Source organism: Schistocerca piceifrons, chromosome 1 (genome assembly GCF_021461385.2).
Source record: "Schistocerca piceifrons isolate TAMUIC-IGC-003096 chromosome 1, iqSchPice1.1, whole genome shotgun sequence".
Classification (NCBI taxonomy): Eukaryota; Metazoa; Arthropoda; class Insecta; order Orthoptera; family Acrididae; genus Schistocerca; species Schistocerca piceifrons.
The window spans coordinates 609,849,526-609,866,995 of record NC_060138.1 but is presented as its reverse complement, the minus strand read 5'-3'; the positions used below and the strand labels follow the sequence as shown (position 1 = coordinate 609,866,995).

The 17,470-nt window shown below is 44.7% G+C and overlaps 1 non-coding gene across 1 annotated transcript; it reads right to left on the bottom strand.

Moving 5' to 3' along the window:
• Nucleotides 1-289: 289 nt before the first annotated feature.
• On the bottom strand, nucleotides 290-364 carry Trnas-cga. Its single transcript has one exon. It is a non-coding gene; the product is annotated as a tRNA-Ser (tRNA).
• Between the last annotated feature and the right edge of the window lie 17,106 nt (nucleotides 365-17,470).

Here is a 17,470-nt window from a genome sequence, read left to right as displayed (position 1 = left end):
GACTCGAACTCGGGACCTCTGACTTTCGTGGGCAAGTGCTCTACCAACTGAGCTACCCAAGCACGACTCACGCCCCGTCCTCACAGCTTTACTTCTGCCAGTACCTCGTCTCCTACCTTCCAAACTTTACAGAAGCTCTCCTGCGAATCTTGCAGAATTATCACTCCTGAAAGAAAGGATATAGCGGAGACATGGCTTAGCCACAGCCTGGAGGATGTTTCTAGAATGAAATTTTCACTCTACAGCGGAGTGTGCGCTGATATGAAACTTCTTGGCAGATTAAAACTGTGTGCCGGACCGAGATTCGAACTCGGGACCTTTGCCTTTCGCGGGCAAGTGCTCTACCAACTGAGCTACCCAAGCACGACTCACGCCCCGTCCTCACAGCTTTACGTCTGCCAGTACCTCGTCTTCTACCTTCCAAACTCTTTCAAGAGTGCTAGTTCTGCAAGGTTCGCAGGAGAGCTTCTGTAAAGTTTGGAAGGTAGGAGACGAGGTACTGGCAGAAGTACAGCTGTGAGGACGGGGAGTGAGTCGTGCTTGGGTAGCTCAGTTGGTAGAGCACTTGCCCGTGAGAGGCAAAGGTCCCGAGTTCGAGTCTCGGTCTGGCACACAGTTTTAATCTGCCAGGAAGTTTCATTTTTAAACTTCGTTAGTGGGTTGATTGAAGTCTGTGGCTCATTGCCTGAAGAATGCAGAGGAAAAATACCACTCCAGTTACAGCCCTCCGGCTGTGAAGGCTGGTCTTGAGCTGTCTCCAGAATGGTATTGGGAGCTGAGGGAACACATGAGCTCCGGCCGGAGTGGCCGAGCGGTTCTAGGCGTTACAGTCTGGAACCGCGCGACCGCTACGGTCGCAGGTTCGCATCCTGCTTCGGGCATGGCTGTGTGTGATGTCCTTAGGTTAGTCAGGTTTAACTAGTTCTAAGTTCTAGGGAACTGATGACCTCAGAAATTAAGTCACATAGTGCTCAGAGCCATTTTTTTGAACTCATGAGCACTATAAAAACACAAGTAAAATAACCATCTGAGCCATGAATAGGAACATTTAGCAAAACACCCTGTTTCAACCTAGTGACATCTCCAAAGTTCCAGCGAAATGGGTGCGCTTATTGCTGGAGGGAGTACAGCGATATGACTATGACAGAAAGAGAGGACAACATCCTGTAAGACACTCAAGAAAATAGCAGAACTTAAACGACTCGTAGACCAGAGCATGCAGTACTGTCATGCTGCTAACTGAGCAAGCGAACATTCATTCATTCTGAACGCTAAACGCATTTTCTATATCCGCTGTAGGATGTCAGAAATTTTTTATACAGACGAAATGCATTGCATTGCGTATTATCCAACTAGCCAGTTTCAGCTTGTGGTCATGATCAGATGCCTACGATATCAAATATCAATGAGAGAAAAAGGTAAAACGCTTCCTCAATATATTTACAATTCGCAAATTGCAGCTTCTGTTATATTACTTTCAGCGGCATCGGTGATTTGTTTCTCATGTTTAAAAATTGCTTAGTGCTATGCAGCACGTCCAAAATCCATAAATATTGTCTTTAGCATCACATTTGCCACACGGAACGCGTTGTTGTGCGCATCATACAACTGAAATGCTTTTGGCAAATTCCTTCCTTGTCCTTTCTTAACGTATTTAACAGTACAACGTGTCCTCCCACTTCCATAGACGTAAACACAGTCGTTATAAAAACGCGGAAGCAGGCATCGCTCAAAAGATATATTTATGTTGTGACGCTTTATAGAGTCGATGTATACCAGCAGAAAGTGCTACAGTCGCCTAGCCACAGTACTGCATTCGAAATGTGCCTCATCTTTATTCTTAATAAAAAACAATTACATAGTTTACAATAATGCTACTTACACTAACGTCACTAATACGAGGGGCGTTCAATAAGAAACGCAACCTATTTTTTCTGAAAGCTGGTTGGTTTTACTCAGGATTCCAATACAAAATATTATTCTCCACTCTTTCTGCTATAAAATCCTATTTTTCAACATAACCTCCTTTCAAAGCGATGGCCTTATGCCACCCTCCTGGGAGGGACTGTATCTCGGCATGCTGGTCGACGTCAAAGCCAACGGCTTGCTACTTCAGGAACCTCCAAGTTATCCACGTACCGCTTCCTGCGGAGTCCATCTTCCAGTGGGCCACACACGTGTACAGCGGAAGGTGAGACATCCGAATAGGATAGGATAGGATAGGATAGGAAGAACGGTCCAGTGGAGCTTTGTGAGCTCTTCTCGTGTGCGTAGACTTACATTAGGAGTCCAGTAGAGCAGCGACGTGATTGACTGTGATCCGTAGATTACCTCGAACGACAGTGTCCGCATATTCTAACATTGCAGGAGTCACAACTGTGTGTGGCCGGCTGGCACGCGGGAGACCGGACAGATGTGCTTCACCTTGTTGTGATATGACAGGCGCCCTGACCGCCGATTCACCGTGCTCTTGTTCTCCACCAGATCTCCGTAGACATTCTGCAAGCGCCTACGAATATCTGCGCTGTCTGGTTTTCCGCCAAAAGAAACTCAGAGACAGCCCTCTGCTTAGAACGTGCCTCCGTTACAGGCGCCAATTTGAATGCTACGTGTAGCGCCGTGACCTATCTAAACTTAATAAAACTTTGGGGGGTGAAGAGGGAATCCTCCACAATATCCCACGACAAATTCCGCATTTTTAACCGATACTGGCCGGCAAAAAAAATTTGTTGCATTAATTATTGAACTCCCTTCGTACAATGAACCACTCTCGTTATTGTTGCATAAAATATACCGCGGTCAAAATTCTTCTATATCCGTAATATAGGTATTCTTCGTGTTCATTAGCTTGCATGGTACTTAAAAACTCACAGTACTTTCACTAATATGATAAGATACAACAGTCATTACAACGTGTCTGTCCTGGTGGTCTAACGGTTTTGCCGACTCGGTATCCCAACGTGTTCGATCAGGCGATTGCCTACCCTCTGTGATAACAAAAACGTGAGTGACATTTGCGTGAATGGTATTTACGAGGTGTCAGGTGACATCCGCCCAGAATTCCTGACGAAAAATGACGAACTAACGGATAGAAAGAACGAAACAAAGTGGTGAGGCCCGTGTCCAGAGACTCAGACGTCACGGCTACTCTGAATTTGTCTTTAATCTAGCTTTCACCTATCAACGATGTTAGGAGTCACCACGAATGCCACATGGTTCGGATGTTAGTTTAAGTTCAGATTCCGTTTCCCCTGTAAGATAACTGTAGTAGGTTAGAGACACACAGTGGAGTATAATAAAAAACTTGCACTGCGCGATTGAGTCACATGTTTTGTAACAATTCTATAAGCAGTGTTGGTAAAAGTATTCCGTTGTGTTGCGATGGTCCCATCAAGAAGGAGAGACTTCAGGGAGTCGAAGCACACGACAACAGACAAAGATACCACAGAACCTGCTAAATGCTGTTCATACTCACGCCAGTTAACATGTTTACGGCTTGAAATCTCATGAATGGAGTAGAATTGTCTTCAGTGACGAGTCTAGCTTCGAAATGAGCCCCAACGACCAGAGAAGACGTGTCCCGAGACGCCACAGACAGTGGTGGGGTACCAATCAGTCTTTCGCTATACGGACCAACAACCAGGAGTGACTGTCTGGGATGCCATTTCTTTTCGTAGCAGGACCCCTTTTGTTATCATCCTCGGCACCCTTACAGCACAGAGGTACATCTACGACATTGTACACCATTCATGGCAAGCCACTTGCAGCAAGACAAAGACCGCCCACACACGGAGAGAGTTTCTACTGCTTGCCTTCGTGCTTGCTAAACCGTACCTTGCCCGGCAAGGTCGCTGGATCTCTCCCCAATTGAGAACGTTTGTAGCATTATAGACAATCTCGAGATTTTCACGATCTAAATCGGCTGTGGCGTAGGGGCAGTCCGCATTAGGCAGTGGCGCGGCCCGGGCCTCTGCCGAGACATGACACTAATGGACACGTGGGAAAAGATCCACCAGCAGCGTGAGGGCTACACGTTTTTTACTGGCCACTCGACGAGCAGACTGGATCGGATGAATGTTTCTGACGGATTAAGAGATCATGTGTTGGCTGCTGAACATTGGCCCACAGCTTTTATGGTTCACCTTGCATATTTATGAATGTTAACCCTCCCACGGCAGCGGGTCTGGCGGGTCAGTAGTTTGTGGAAACTTAATTCATTCTTATTTGTGGATCCCGAATATCGTCATCGTATCAAAGAAGCGTGGCACACATGAATATGCCGTTCCCCGATGCAACGTATGATCCTTTCATGGGGGCTGCAATGTGCAAAACTGGCGATACGAAGAGCCCTCATAACTTTTAGCGAATAAAAAGAGACATAGCTCCGAGATACAATAGAGTATTACTATATGGCGCTCCGCGACCTTTCCTCCAGGGCCCTATCGCCCGAATGTCACGAGGAAATCCATCGTATTCAGGCGTGCATTTTATAGAACACGAGACGCTGACTGGAGAAATTTCCGATCCGTGCTCAGTGCTTGGACAACGACGGCAAACGTATTTACGTGCAACATCTGTCCAGGGGACATGCGCGTAATCGCCAATCCTTGATCACAGTGTTCCATACTAGTGATGTTCGGGTCTCGACGTCAGAACAGGGCATTGCTGCCGGAAGTCTGGAGCATTAACCCTCCTTTTCAGTTGGCCGCTGTGGCCGAGCGGTTCTACGCGCTACAGTCCGGAACCGCGCTGCTGCACCGGTCACAGGTTCGAATCCTGCCTCGGGCATGGGTGTGTGTGATGTCCTTAGCTTAATTAGGTTTAAGTAGTTCTACGTCTAGGGGACTGATGACCTCAGATGTTAAGTCCCATAGTGCTTAGAGTCATTTGAACCTCCTTTTCACAGGAACGCCGACGGACGATTGGATAGGAGAAGACATTTTGCGACAGATGGAAACGAGGGTGACTGGTACTGATGCAGAGGCGTTATTAACCCCTAACGGAAGATGGCATACCGATGGCGCTCACGAAGGGTGCGATGCATAAATCCCCTGGGCCAGATGGGTTGGCACTCGAATTTTACCGCGAATTTTCAGCTCTAATGATGTCCCAATAGGTGTTGATGAATAATGAGTTATTGCGCCCTTACATGGACGTCCCCTCGAAATTCAGGGCGGGAATACTTATTACCAATATCGAAATCGGCAGGGAGTATCAGCGCCCATCAATTTCGACTGCTCATGATATTCAATACTGGCTACAAGATCTCTGCGCGAATGTTGCCGGCAAGGCTCAAGACTGTAATATTCAAGATATTACTACCAGAACCAGGCTTGTCTAGGGATTCGGAGCAACATCTATTCTATACTCGGTGAATGATCCAGATTGCAAGTTCTAAGTGACTGGCTGAATATTACGAACGCAAGTACTTTCTCGTACGTACATCATACTCGAAATTTTATGGAGCATCCGTGTCGCGATTCGGTCACGCGCACGCTCGTGTTATAAGCTATTGAATTGTTTAGTACTGTTGGAGGAACTGTGCCAATCGTCGACTGATAAAATATCCGTTGAACAGTGATTATTGTGTGTTCTATACACCGTGTTTTTGCATTAGATGCCATCATTTAGATAGCAATCTTATACGTCACAACGGACACATACTTGAGTACAAATACTCATCACGTCCATTGTGGAATAATGTTAATTGTGAATAGTGCAGCCCACCCTGTGAGAGTGTTTAACAGAATACAGTTAATTCTACCAGATCAACTTGGTATTGTTGGTGTGAGTGGCTCCTCTCCCTGCTATACAATAGTTATTACTGGACACATCATAGCAGGCAGTGCAGAGAGCAGCAGATCAACCGCCGCGGAAGGCCGTTAAATATTCAGCCCTGTTCCTGTGTCTACGGATATTGTTCAGTCTCGAGTGCTACAGGCTAGCTTTTATTAGTACACCATAGGTACCCCATTTCCTCCCGGGCGTGTTACACTTACCTTATCAGTCTACCTAATTTTCACAATTCGTCTGTAGCATCACATCTCAAATGATTCGAATCTCTTCTGTTCCGGTTTTCCCACAGTCCATGTTTGACTACCATACAATGCTGTACTCCATCGTACATTCTCAGAAATTTCTTCCTCAAATTAAGGACTATGTTTGATACAAGCAGACTTCTCTTGGCCAGGAATGTCCTCATTGCTACTCTACTTGTGATGTCCTCCTTGTTTCGTCCGCCATTGGTAATTTTGCTGCCTAGGTAGCAGAATTCCTTAACTTCATCTGCTTCGTGACCATCAATCCTGATGTTAAGTTTCTCGCTGTTCTCATTTCTACTACTTCTTATTACCTTCTTCGATTTACTATCAACCCATATTCTGTACTATTAGACTGTTAATTGTATTCACAGATCATGTAATTCTTCTTCACTTTCACTCAGGATAGCAATGTCGCTCAGCGAATCGTATCATTGATATCCCTTCATCTTGAATTTTACTCCCACTCCTGAACCTTTCTTGTATTTCCATCACTGCTTCTTCAGTGTACAGATTGAACAGCGGGGGCGAAAAACTATATTCCTGTCTTACACCCTTTCTAATATGAGCACTTCGTTCTTGGTAGTCCACTCTTATTATCCCCTCTTGGCTCTTGTGCACGTTATATATTTCCCGTCTCTCCCTACAGTTTACCCCTATTTTTCTCAGAATTTCGTACATCTTGCAACATTTTACATTGTAGAATTGATTTTTCTTTAGCCTTGCTTCCATTGTCAACCGCAAGGTCAGAATTGCCTCTCTGGTGACTTTACCGTTCCTAAAGCCAAACTGATCGTCATCTAATACATCCTCAATTTTCTTCTCCGTTCATCTGTTTATTATTCTTGTAAGAAACTGTGATGCATGAGCTGGTAAGCTGATTGTGCGATACTTCTCGCACTTGTTAGCTCTTGCAGTCTTCGGAATTATGGATGATATTTTTCCGGAAGTCAGATAGTCTGTCGTCTGTCGCCAGACTCATACATTCTACACACCAACGTGAATTGTCGTTTTGTCGCCACTTCCCACGATGATTTTAGAATTCTGAGGGAATGTCATCTATCCCTTCTGGTTTATTTGATCTAAGGTCCTCCAAAGCTCTTTTAAATCCTGATTCTAATACTGGCTGCCGCCTCTCTTCTAAATCGACTCCTGTTTCTTCTTCCATCACATTAGACAAATCTTCCCCCTCATAGAGGCCTTCAATGAACTCTTTCAACCTATACGCTCTCTCCTCTGCATTTAACAGTCGAATTCCCGCTGCACTTTTAATGTCATCACCCATGGTTTGACTTTCCCGTATGCTGAGTCAGTCTTTTTGACTTTCGTGTCTTTTCCGATTTCTTCACATTTTTCGTGTAGCCAATTTGACTTAGCTTCACTGCACTTCATATTTATGTCGTTCCTCAGTGACTTGTATTTCTTTATTCCTGAATTTCCTTGACTGTTTTTGTACCTTCTTATTTTATCGAACAACTGAAGTATATGTAATAAGAAGGGCAACCACCTTAAGTACTTCGTTCTCTGACTGGACGAGTGTCATCAAGTCGTCGGCATATGCACGACACGTGGAGGAACTCGCAAGGAGTCCGCCGAAGTTCTGCATCAATGGTTCGAGCACTATTTCAAACAGCACCATCGACAAAGGACATCCTTGCCTAACTGAACTGCAAACAGAAATCATTTCTACCTCACCGCCGTTGGTTCTTATCGTCGAAGGAGCGCCGCGAAGGAGGCGTATGAGGACGCTAATAAAATCCCGAGGTATCGCCAAACATCGCATAGTCGAGTCAAGGACATCATGATTGATCTTGTCAAAAGCACGATCAAAATCCAGTGATACGAATGCCGCTCGTATGTGACATGCTTCCATCAGGGCGGTTGATTGTTGTTCTTCTGACACGACACACGAAACCGAAAACATCACCTTTTGGATAAACATGGATAGTGCTTGGTGAGCCCTGAAATTAAACGCAGAACTTGTGTGGCAAACATTTTCAATTATTTTACCATAACTTGTAAGATAAGTGTTGCAGCCACGGCATCAACACACACTCCGCCCACGCTCCACAAAGCTACGCCACAGCTACTCACTGTTGTTCTGCGCTCGGCAGAGAGGCGACTATCGATAGTCAACGATAAAATTCTATGCCTGCGGAGATCCGCGCAGAATCGGAGAGGGCAGGAATATGTGGTAAACACTATGAAGGAGAAGGGATAGGATGATAGGACATCTGCTAAGACATAAAGAATGACTTCCATGTTACTAGAGCGAACTGCAGAGGGCAAAAACTGTAGAGGAAGACAGAGATCGGAATACGTCCAGCAAATAACTGAGGACGCATGTTGCAAGTGCTGCTCTGAGATGGAATGTTTGGCACAGGAGAGGAGTTTCTGGCGGGTCACATCAATGCAATCAGAAGACTGATGACTCAAGAAAAAATTGGCAGTTGGACATAATTTGGCACGATGTCCCTCAGAAGGACATTCAACAAATCCGTCATTCAAAGCCTAGCCGAATAACTGCTTGCATAAGGACCAGAGGTGGACCAACGTGTCATTGACATTCTCAATTTGTGAAGCTGTGTCTGTTGTATAAATCATCGATTTTTTCTGAAACTGTAAGCATTTGTTTGTTCATGTACTTCACTTCCACAGATTTCCTCCCATTCGTATAATTCCTTCGGGGTGCGTCGCTTTTTTTCCCTTCTTTTTTCCTCTCTCTCTCTCTCTCTCTCTCTCTCTCTCCCTCTTTCTTGGAGTGTATGTAGATGTTGTTTATCAGCTATTGGTAGCCTACTGTTTACTTGACACAATGGCATTTTTCAAATGTTTAGCTACATCTATGAATATCAAATCCTAATTGTAATACAGGAAGACTTGCCCTGTAGATTTACGACGAATACTGCTGTTTGCCAATGTTGCCAATAGAACTTTTCAATCCATGAATACAGATACTCAGAGAATTTCTGGAATCGGTAGTTAATGACGAATGTTTTAATTTTCTTTTGAATCTGTGGGAGTCTCCCAAACTCGCGACTTATAGTAGACGTAAGATAGTTGAATACATTCCCACCAGAGTACGTCATTCCATTCTGAACCTTATACAATGAGCCACGAAAATTATTTTAGTGGCGGAAGTGAAAAATTTGCAACCCACTGAATCCACTTAACCAGCCTACAACCATCAGTCCTTAATACGTGGGATGAGATGTCCATTCCGCACAATTCTGTCCGTCAGCAGAATCATTTTCGTCCACCCAAGTGTTCCCCCCTTTCCTTTCCTCTTCTTTGCTGGCCACACAGCCTTCTTCCACGCTTCCCTCCAGGTCCTTTAGCGCGTTGTCAATGAATCAACCAACATTCGCGTGCTTCCCACAAGTTCACGCCTGCACCAGAAGTCACTGTCTTCCGGATGACTTAGCACTCCTTTCTACCCTCCAGTTGAGTTTGACAGAGACCATTCAAATCGTAACGGGTCGATGTTTTTTCTTTTTCATCATCAGTGTGTGGATAATGTTTGATAAAGAGATTGCTCATGCATAACCAGCTCGGGCGGAATATTTTTTTCCCTCCACGGATGAAGTCACATATCAAAATCCCGTTTCAACCAGAGGAGATACTGGCTTAATGTGTGATTGATACAAACCTGTTTATTATTACCCGCTTTTACGCTGACAGGAAGTTACAAACGTTACTGGCATATTACAGACAGAAGTAAAAAAGAAACCAAAATATACAGCCAACGAACGTGCGGCCTTTGTAACATGCACTGCTATTCACACCTCCAACATCGCACCGGCTTTTTTCACAAACAGTGAATGGTACATTAATAGTGATACCAGTATAGCACTACGCTACAGGAAATAGCTAACATACTTTGTATGATAAAAAAGAAATATTACTGTTATAATCCACGCACAAATAAGAGGAGTGATAATAATAATAATAATAATAATAATAATAATAATGAACGCGGTGCAAGCCGTATCGCGATTGGACAGAACATTGCCTGTGTTCGAAGACGTGATCTGCATCTGAGACATGAATATCTAGCTTGTAACTTCCATTCAACGAAACAGAAACCAGATTGTTTAGCTGGTATGATTATTCGTTGTTTAATCTCGTTAAAATGATGGCTTGTGACCCGTTCTTGGAGTATTGCTAGGAGAATGTCTCCTGGTCAGCTCTATAGGTGCTAGTGACTATCAAACGTTCCATAACTAGAAAATAGCGTGAACAGTGCGTCAGTATAGGTATTCTCAAAGACTGTGCGACAAAGACAGTATAATATGTATTAATTAATATAGCGTTCCGTCACTCTCTCTTTTTTTAGTTTCATAAGCCATACATTTTAATGTATAAGATCTTGAAAAGAAGTTATAAAACGAACACCAAAAAAGGGATCATAAATTTGCTAAGGAAAGGACGTGTTGGGAGTAAAAATTGCAGAGGAAGGCCTAGGCTTGAGTGCAGTAAGCAGGTTCAGATTCATACAGGTTGCAGTGGTTATACGGAGGTTGACAGGCTTACACTGGATAGACTAGCGTAGGTTGCTGCATCAAACCAGTATTCGCACTAAACATCACAACAACAACAACAACAACGACGACGACGTCGACGACGACGACGACGAAGACAATCACACCGCGAGATTTGATGTCGCTTGGTGGCGTTGTGAGCACACGAGACAGTAAGGAAGGAACATAAGCGCCGGCCTCTGTGGCCGAGTGGTTCTAGGTGCTTCAGTCTGGAACCGCGTGACCGCTACGGTCGCAGGTTCGTATCCTGCCTCGGGCATGGATGTGTGTGATGTCCTTAGGTTAGTTAGGTTTAAGTAGTTCTAAGTTCTAGGGGACTGATGACCTCAGAAGTTAAGTCCCATAGTGCTCTGAGCCATTTGAACCATTTGACTCATGATCTCTGATGTTAAGTCCCATAGTGCTCAGAACCATTTGAACATAAGGGGAACAGAGAGGCATTGTGATCCAAGGCACAAATGGGGAAGCCCAGTGCCATGAGCGACTTCGTCAAAGGGCGGACTGTTTGTTTTGGTTCCTGAGAACGAGCATCTCGGAAACTGCAGACGTGGGTGGCTGTTTGCGTGCCACAGGCGCTTTCGACCCCTCGGCATATGAGGATACGTAATGCACCCAGGAAAACTGTATGAATATGATCGTTTCGGTTATACAGGTGTTACAGAGTGTGCAAGCATTATGTTTCATGGCCGTCCTGACGTCGTTATTGTACGACTGTATACCTTCTTCATGCGCGTCTTTTCGTGGTGTATTCGGCCCTGACTTCATTTTTACCGATGACAGCGCGTGACCGTATCTAACTCCGGCGGTCGAGAAGCTCTTGGAACGAGAGGGTATTCGGCGACTGGATTGGCCTGACCGGTCCCCCACCTAAATCCCATCGAGCACGTACAGGACCTATAGGAGTCGTATTGCCGCACGGCCACATGCACCAACGACTAGTCAGCAATTGTCAACAGCGCTGGTCGAGGAGTGGAGCGCCCTACCACAAGAGCGCCTTACCAACCTTGTGGCCAGCGTGGGAGCACGTTGGGGAGCATGCATTGCTGTTCGTGGTGATCACACACGCTGTTAAGAACCGTGTCCTGCCAGAGGACCTTAAAAAATCGCGGCTACTTCGGTGTAATCAATGTCATTGACTAAAAGTGTCATTTCTGTTTGTCTCATTACATATTTCTTATAGTTACCTTCTGCACTGTGCTATAGCAGTTCTTTCTCTGGCTGAAAGTGTCATTTCCGTTTGTCTCCTTGCATATTTCTTATACACTACTGGCCATTAAAATTGCTACACCAAGAAGAAATGCAGATGATAAACGGGTATTCATTGAACAAATATATTATACGGGAACTGACACGTGATTACATTTTCACGTAATTTGGGTGCGTAGATCCTGAGAAATCAGTACCCAGAATAACCACCTCTGGCCGTAATAACGGCCTTCATACGCCAGTGCATTGAGTAAAACAGAGCTTGGATGGCCTGAACAGGTACAGCTGCCCATGCAGCTTCAACACGGTACCACAGTTCATCAAGAGTAGTGACTGGCGTATTGTGACGAGCCAGTTGCTCGGCCACCATTGACCAGATGTTTTCAAATGGTGAGAGATCTGGAGAATGTGCTGGCCAGGGCATCAGTAGAACATTTTCTGTATCGAGAAAGGCCCGTACAGGACCTGCAACATGAAGTCGTGCATTATCCTACTGAAATGTAGGGTTTCGCAGGGATTGAATGAAGGGTAGAGCCATGGGACGTAACACATCTGAAATGTAACGTCCACTGTTCACAGTGAAGTCAATGCGAACAAGAGGTGACCGAGACGTGTAACCAATGGCACCCAATACCATCGCGCCGTGTCATACGCCAATCTAGCGATGACGAATACACGCTTCCAATGTGCGTTCACCGCGATGTCGCCAAACACGGATGCGACCATCATGATGCTGTGAGCAGAACCTGGATTCATCCGAAAAAATGACGTTTTGCCATTCGTGCACTCAGGTTCGTCTTTGAGTACACCATCGCAGGCGCTCCTGTCTGTGGTGCAGCTTCAAGGGTAACCGCAACTGTCCATGCTGCTGCAAACGTCGTCGAACTGTTCGTGCAGATGGTTTTGTCTTGCAAACGTCCCCATCTGTTAACTCAGGGATCGAGACGTGGCTGCACGATCCGTCACAGCCATGCGAATATGATGCCTGTCATCTCGACTGCTAGTGATACGACGCCGTTGGGAACCAGCACGGCGTTCCGTATTACCCTCCTGAACCCACCGATTCCATATTCTGCTAACAGTCATTGGATCTCGACCAGTGCGAGCAGCAATGTCGCGATATGATAAACCGCAATCGCGATAGGCTACAATCCGACCTTTATCAAAGTCGGAAACGTGATGGTACGCATTTATCCTCCATACACGAGGCATCACAACAACGTTTTACCAGGCAACGCCGGTCAACTGCTGTTTGTGTATGAAAAATCGGTTGGGAACTTTCCTCGTGTCAGCAAAATGGTTCAAATGGCTCTGAGCACTATGGGACTCAACTTCTGAGGTCATTAGTCCCCTAGAACTTAGAACTAGTTAAACCTAACTGACCTAAGGACATCACACACATCCATGCCCGAGGCAGGATTCGAACCTGCGACGGTAGCGGTCTCGCGGTTCCAGACTGCAGTCATGTCAGCACGTTGTAGGTGTCGGCACCGGCGCCAACCTTGTGTGAATGCTCTGAAAAGCTAACCATTTGCATATCACAGCATCTTCTTCCTGTCGGTTAAATTTCGCGTCTGTAGCACGCCATCTTCGCGGTGTAGCAATTTTAATGGCCAGTAGTGTATAACAGAAAACCGTGCAGACTTGAGAACACTCGAGTACTGCCGAGACACGCAACAGGTGAATGGTGCCGGGTACACTGGGTCTTTCTCTCTCTTCTCTCTCTCTCTCTCTCTCTCTCTCTCTCTCTCTCTCTCTCTCTCTGTCGTGTGGCGGACCGCCGCCGGATGCGATTCATTTCTAAGTGTCGCCATTTATGCGACTTGCGTGTCGGTGATGATGAAATGATGATGAGAACAACAAAACACCCCGCCCTTAAGCGGAGAAAATCCAGGATGTGGCCGGGAATCGAGTTCTGTCCTGCTTGGCTTCCGTCCAGCCACGCTGACCCCGCAGCTACCGAGGTGAGCGGTAGATTAGATACTTATACTGAACTCACTTATGTTAGGATGCGCGACAAAGGGATTGGCAAGCCTCGAAGTCTCTCCAAAACAGTCATGAAACCTCGAAAACGTGCTGAATATAAATAAAATTGTAGCAGGCAGGAAAGCCCTTACCATTACGTGGTTGCCAAACAATCACTGATAATCACATCCATTAAATATCTGGCTTGTGCATATGGAACGATTTAAAATGGAACGACTACCTAAAATCAATCTCAGGAAAGGCAGATGCTGGCCAGATATTCAGTGAAAGAATACTCAGGGAGCGTAGTTCAATCACAAAGGAAGTACCTTGTAAGGCCTTCGTTCGATCAAGAGTTGAATATTGCTCGTTAATCTAAATCGCTTACCAGTAGGGCTGATCGAGGAAACAGACAAGATCCAAAGAAGACCAACGCGTTTCGTCACAGGTTCGTCTGCTACACACGAAAGCATCACGGAGATGTTCTTCCAAACCACGGTGACAGACGCTATTAGAGAGATGTTGTGCATAGCGATGAGGTTTACTGTTAAAATTCCGAGACCGTATATTCCTATAAGAGTCAACCAATATACAAGTATTGCTTCCTCTCACATGCATCTCGCGTAAAGACCATGGAGGTGAAATTAGAGAGATAGGAGCTCACACGGAGACTTACCAAAAGCCGTTTTCCCCGCCAAGAATTCGCGACTGGAGCGGGAAAAGGGTTAAGTGACAGTGGCACACACTCGAATAAACCTCATAAGGAGGTAATAAATTCTTGTTTTTGTGGGAATCCACAGCTTCCAAATGCTTAATAAAAGAAAACATGTCTGTAGTGGGCTATAATGAAAATGATAGCACGATTTAAATAATGATTGTTTACATTACAGCCCACTACGGACCATGTTTTCTTTTATTAACCATAAGGTGGCTTGAGGAGTATAGATGTGGATGTAGAAGTAGATGTGCATGTAATGTAGAGGTGGTTTAGTCTCTCTCCTTTATTTGGTGGTAACGTTACACCAGTTAAATTTTATTCTAAACGTTAGCGTAAGTCCAACATTTTCTTCCGGTATAAATATCTTTTAATAGCAATTAGAACAATAATAGATTGTGTTGTAGTGATACTTTCATGTCAAGTGTATTGTAGAAGAGATTCAAGAGGACAGGTTGAATGTTGCCTGTTGTACAGCCACTTTCAATTTTCAATTACATTTTCACTTTATTTCGTGAAGTGGTCTTTGCAGAAACAATGCAGAGATGATTCTGTGCCATAATCAGCTACCACAGACAGTCACGATCTTTACTGTGTTCTGTCTTTGAGGTTTGGGCGGAAGCATAGTCACGCCTCTTATAGGCGGGTTAACCAACTGACGTTTAGCCAGTACGCTAGCACGCGATGTGGTAGCTTTTCAGAGGACTCTGCTCTGGTTCCTGGCTCTGTGCGGCAAGGATGCGATGTTTTTTCTCGGCTACGTGCGGAATGCGGTGTCGCTAGCTAACAGTTTTGGTGGGACGGTTCAGATTGTAACCTCCCCACAGATAAATAATATTATATATCATTCAGATTAGGTGCAACCTCCGAACAGTTAAAAAATATAATAACCTCCCAACAGTAAAAATATAATTATATAATTCACGTTCAGCGTAACCTTCCACAGATAAATTCCGTAAACTACCAATAGTAAAAACGTGACTAACCTCCTAATTAAATTGTGGCTCACCTATAACCTTTCAATAATTGACTGTGAATTTAAACTGGTAAATTTTGGACGTCAGGAGTGCTGCGTCATGGCCCTGAAAGATCATACAGAATAAATTGATAATTCTTACCTCGATAAGTTCGCTGGATAACGCATATATATCTTCTCCTATAAGAAATTTTTCTGGCACAGCTCAGTGCAATGCTGGCCAATAGATTTGTCATGTATAAAAAGAAACAACTGATTTGTCTTTAGAATAATCAGGATGACCATGGTATGGAGAAATTAGTAAAATCCTTGAATTGAGTTGAATGATCGTCAAAACTTAATTTTTATAAGAAAGATTATTATTAAGAGATTTCTTTTTTTAAAACCATTTACATGGGACTTGATATAACAATACTACATATGCGCGAGGCTGCTTTTACCTTATACTACAACGCTCAGGCACCGCCATCGCTCCACACGACCGGCCCAGCCAACTCGATACACCAGACTGCTAGCTACTACTTACTCCTACTGCTACACAGGTCCTACTGCATACAACACTGCTCTCTGGTCTGAGATTCTCTTGTAGGTTACATTTCGCAGGCAGCGCGTGAGCAACCCATCGACGTTACATCTGCTCGATTGCGCTAGCACAAATTCCTTAATCATGGACCTCTTACAAGGTTATTGGGTTTATCTGCAGCCACTGCCTATTCGCGAAGTGAATTCGTTAGGCACTAGTGAATTATTTATGTTACATTATCAGAGCTTCCCTGATCTAAGTAGGGAAGTTGCTATGTTTGCCGCGATCGAAGACATGCTCTTGGTACAACATCTGAATCTGCCATTCAGTTTAATTTGATAAACATTTTGTCCTGCGTATGAGCCTTGCTCAACATTTTGCGTTCGTATCAAGTTTAATTGCCACGTGTCTCTATGATGCTAAGAGGCTATGTATTACTCTGTCCGATTGCTTTTGAGTTAATCACACTTTCTTTAATTTATTCTTCCTTGGTCAATACCGTATGAGAATAACATTGACCAGCGGAAAAATGCTCTTACCGGAGCACAAAAAAAGGCTTATACGCTCCATTTTAAAACACTGACTGAAAAGTGGAGTACCAGCTGCCTCATTCTACTTTCCTCAGCACCTTTGGCATGCGAACATATTCGCGCTCTTTTTAACGTGCAACTCACCTCTCACTCCTTCGTTCTGTCCTTCTACTGTCTCCCTCTTGCTCTCTCTCGCTGCTAATACCTCATTCCTCCCTTCCTATTACTCCTGTTTCTTCTCACTGTCAGTGTCTGCCTCTTCCTTGTTGTCATTGTCAGATACTTTGTCTCTCATTATAACTGGCTCTCGCCCACTTCCACTTTCTCTTTCTGTTTATTGCTCCCCCTCCCCCCCCCTTCCCTCCGCTGTCTCCTTCAATCTTCTGGTCGCACTGTTCTATCACTGTCAACTTCAGTCCGGAACCGCGCAACTGCTACGGTCGCAGGTTCGAATCCTACGTCGGACATCGATGTATGTGATGTCCTTAGGCTAGTTAGGTTTAAGTAGTCCTAAGTTCTAGGGGACTGATGACCTCAGATGTTAAGTCCCATAGTGCTTAGAGCCATTTGAACCATTTATAGAACATATCAGATAGCGCACAGTCGCATGGGTACCGATTCAATAGCCATTAGACGAAAGTGTGTTGCAAGACGCAAACTTTTCCCCGATGTTTGAAACTTTGGTAACTAATGTGTACCGTTGAAGCTGTCTCACATCTCATGTGGCAACTCCTGTTAGAAACACTGCATTACACGTTCCCGTTCCCTTTCTCTGCATGGGTCTTACAGCAAGTAACATGAGTTTTTGACGTAGATGCTTCTCCTACAGAGGCTGCACGTGTATCAACAGACGTGTATCTATCCAGTAGTTCACAACCAGTTACGAACAGAGTGATTTCCGCAATGTTTTATAGTACATCTTAATGAAAATTAAGGAAAAGTAATAATTGTGCATTGTCACTGGGCCGTTTCTAAC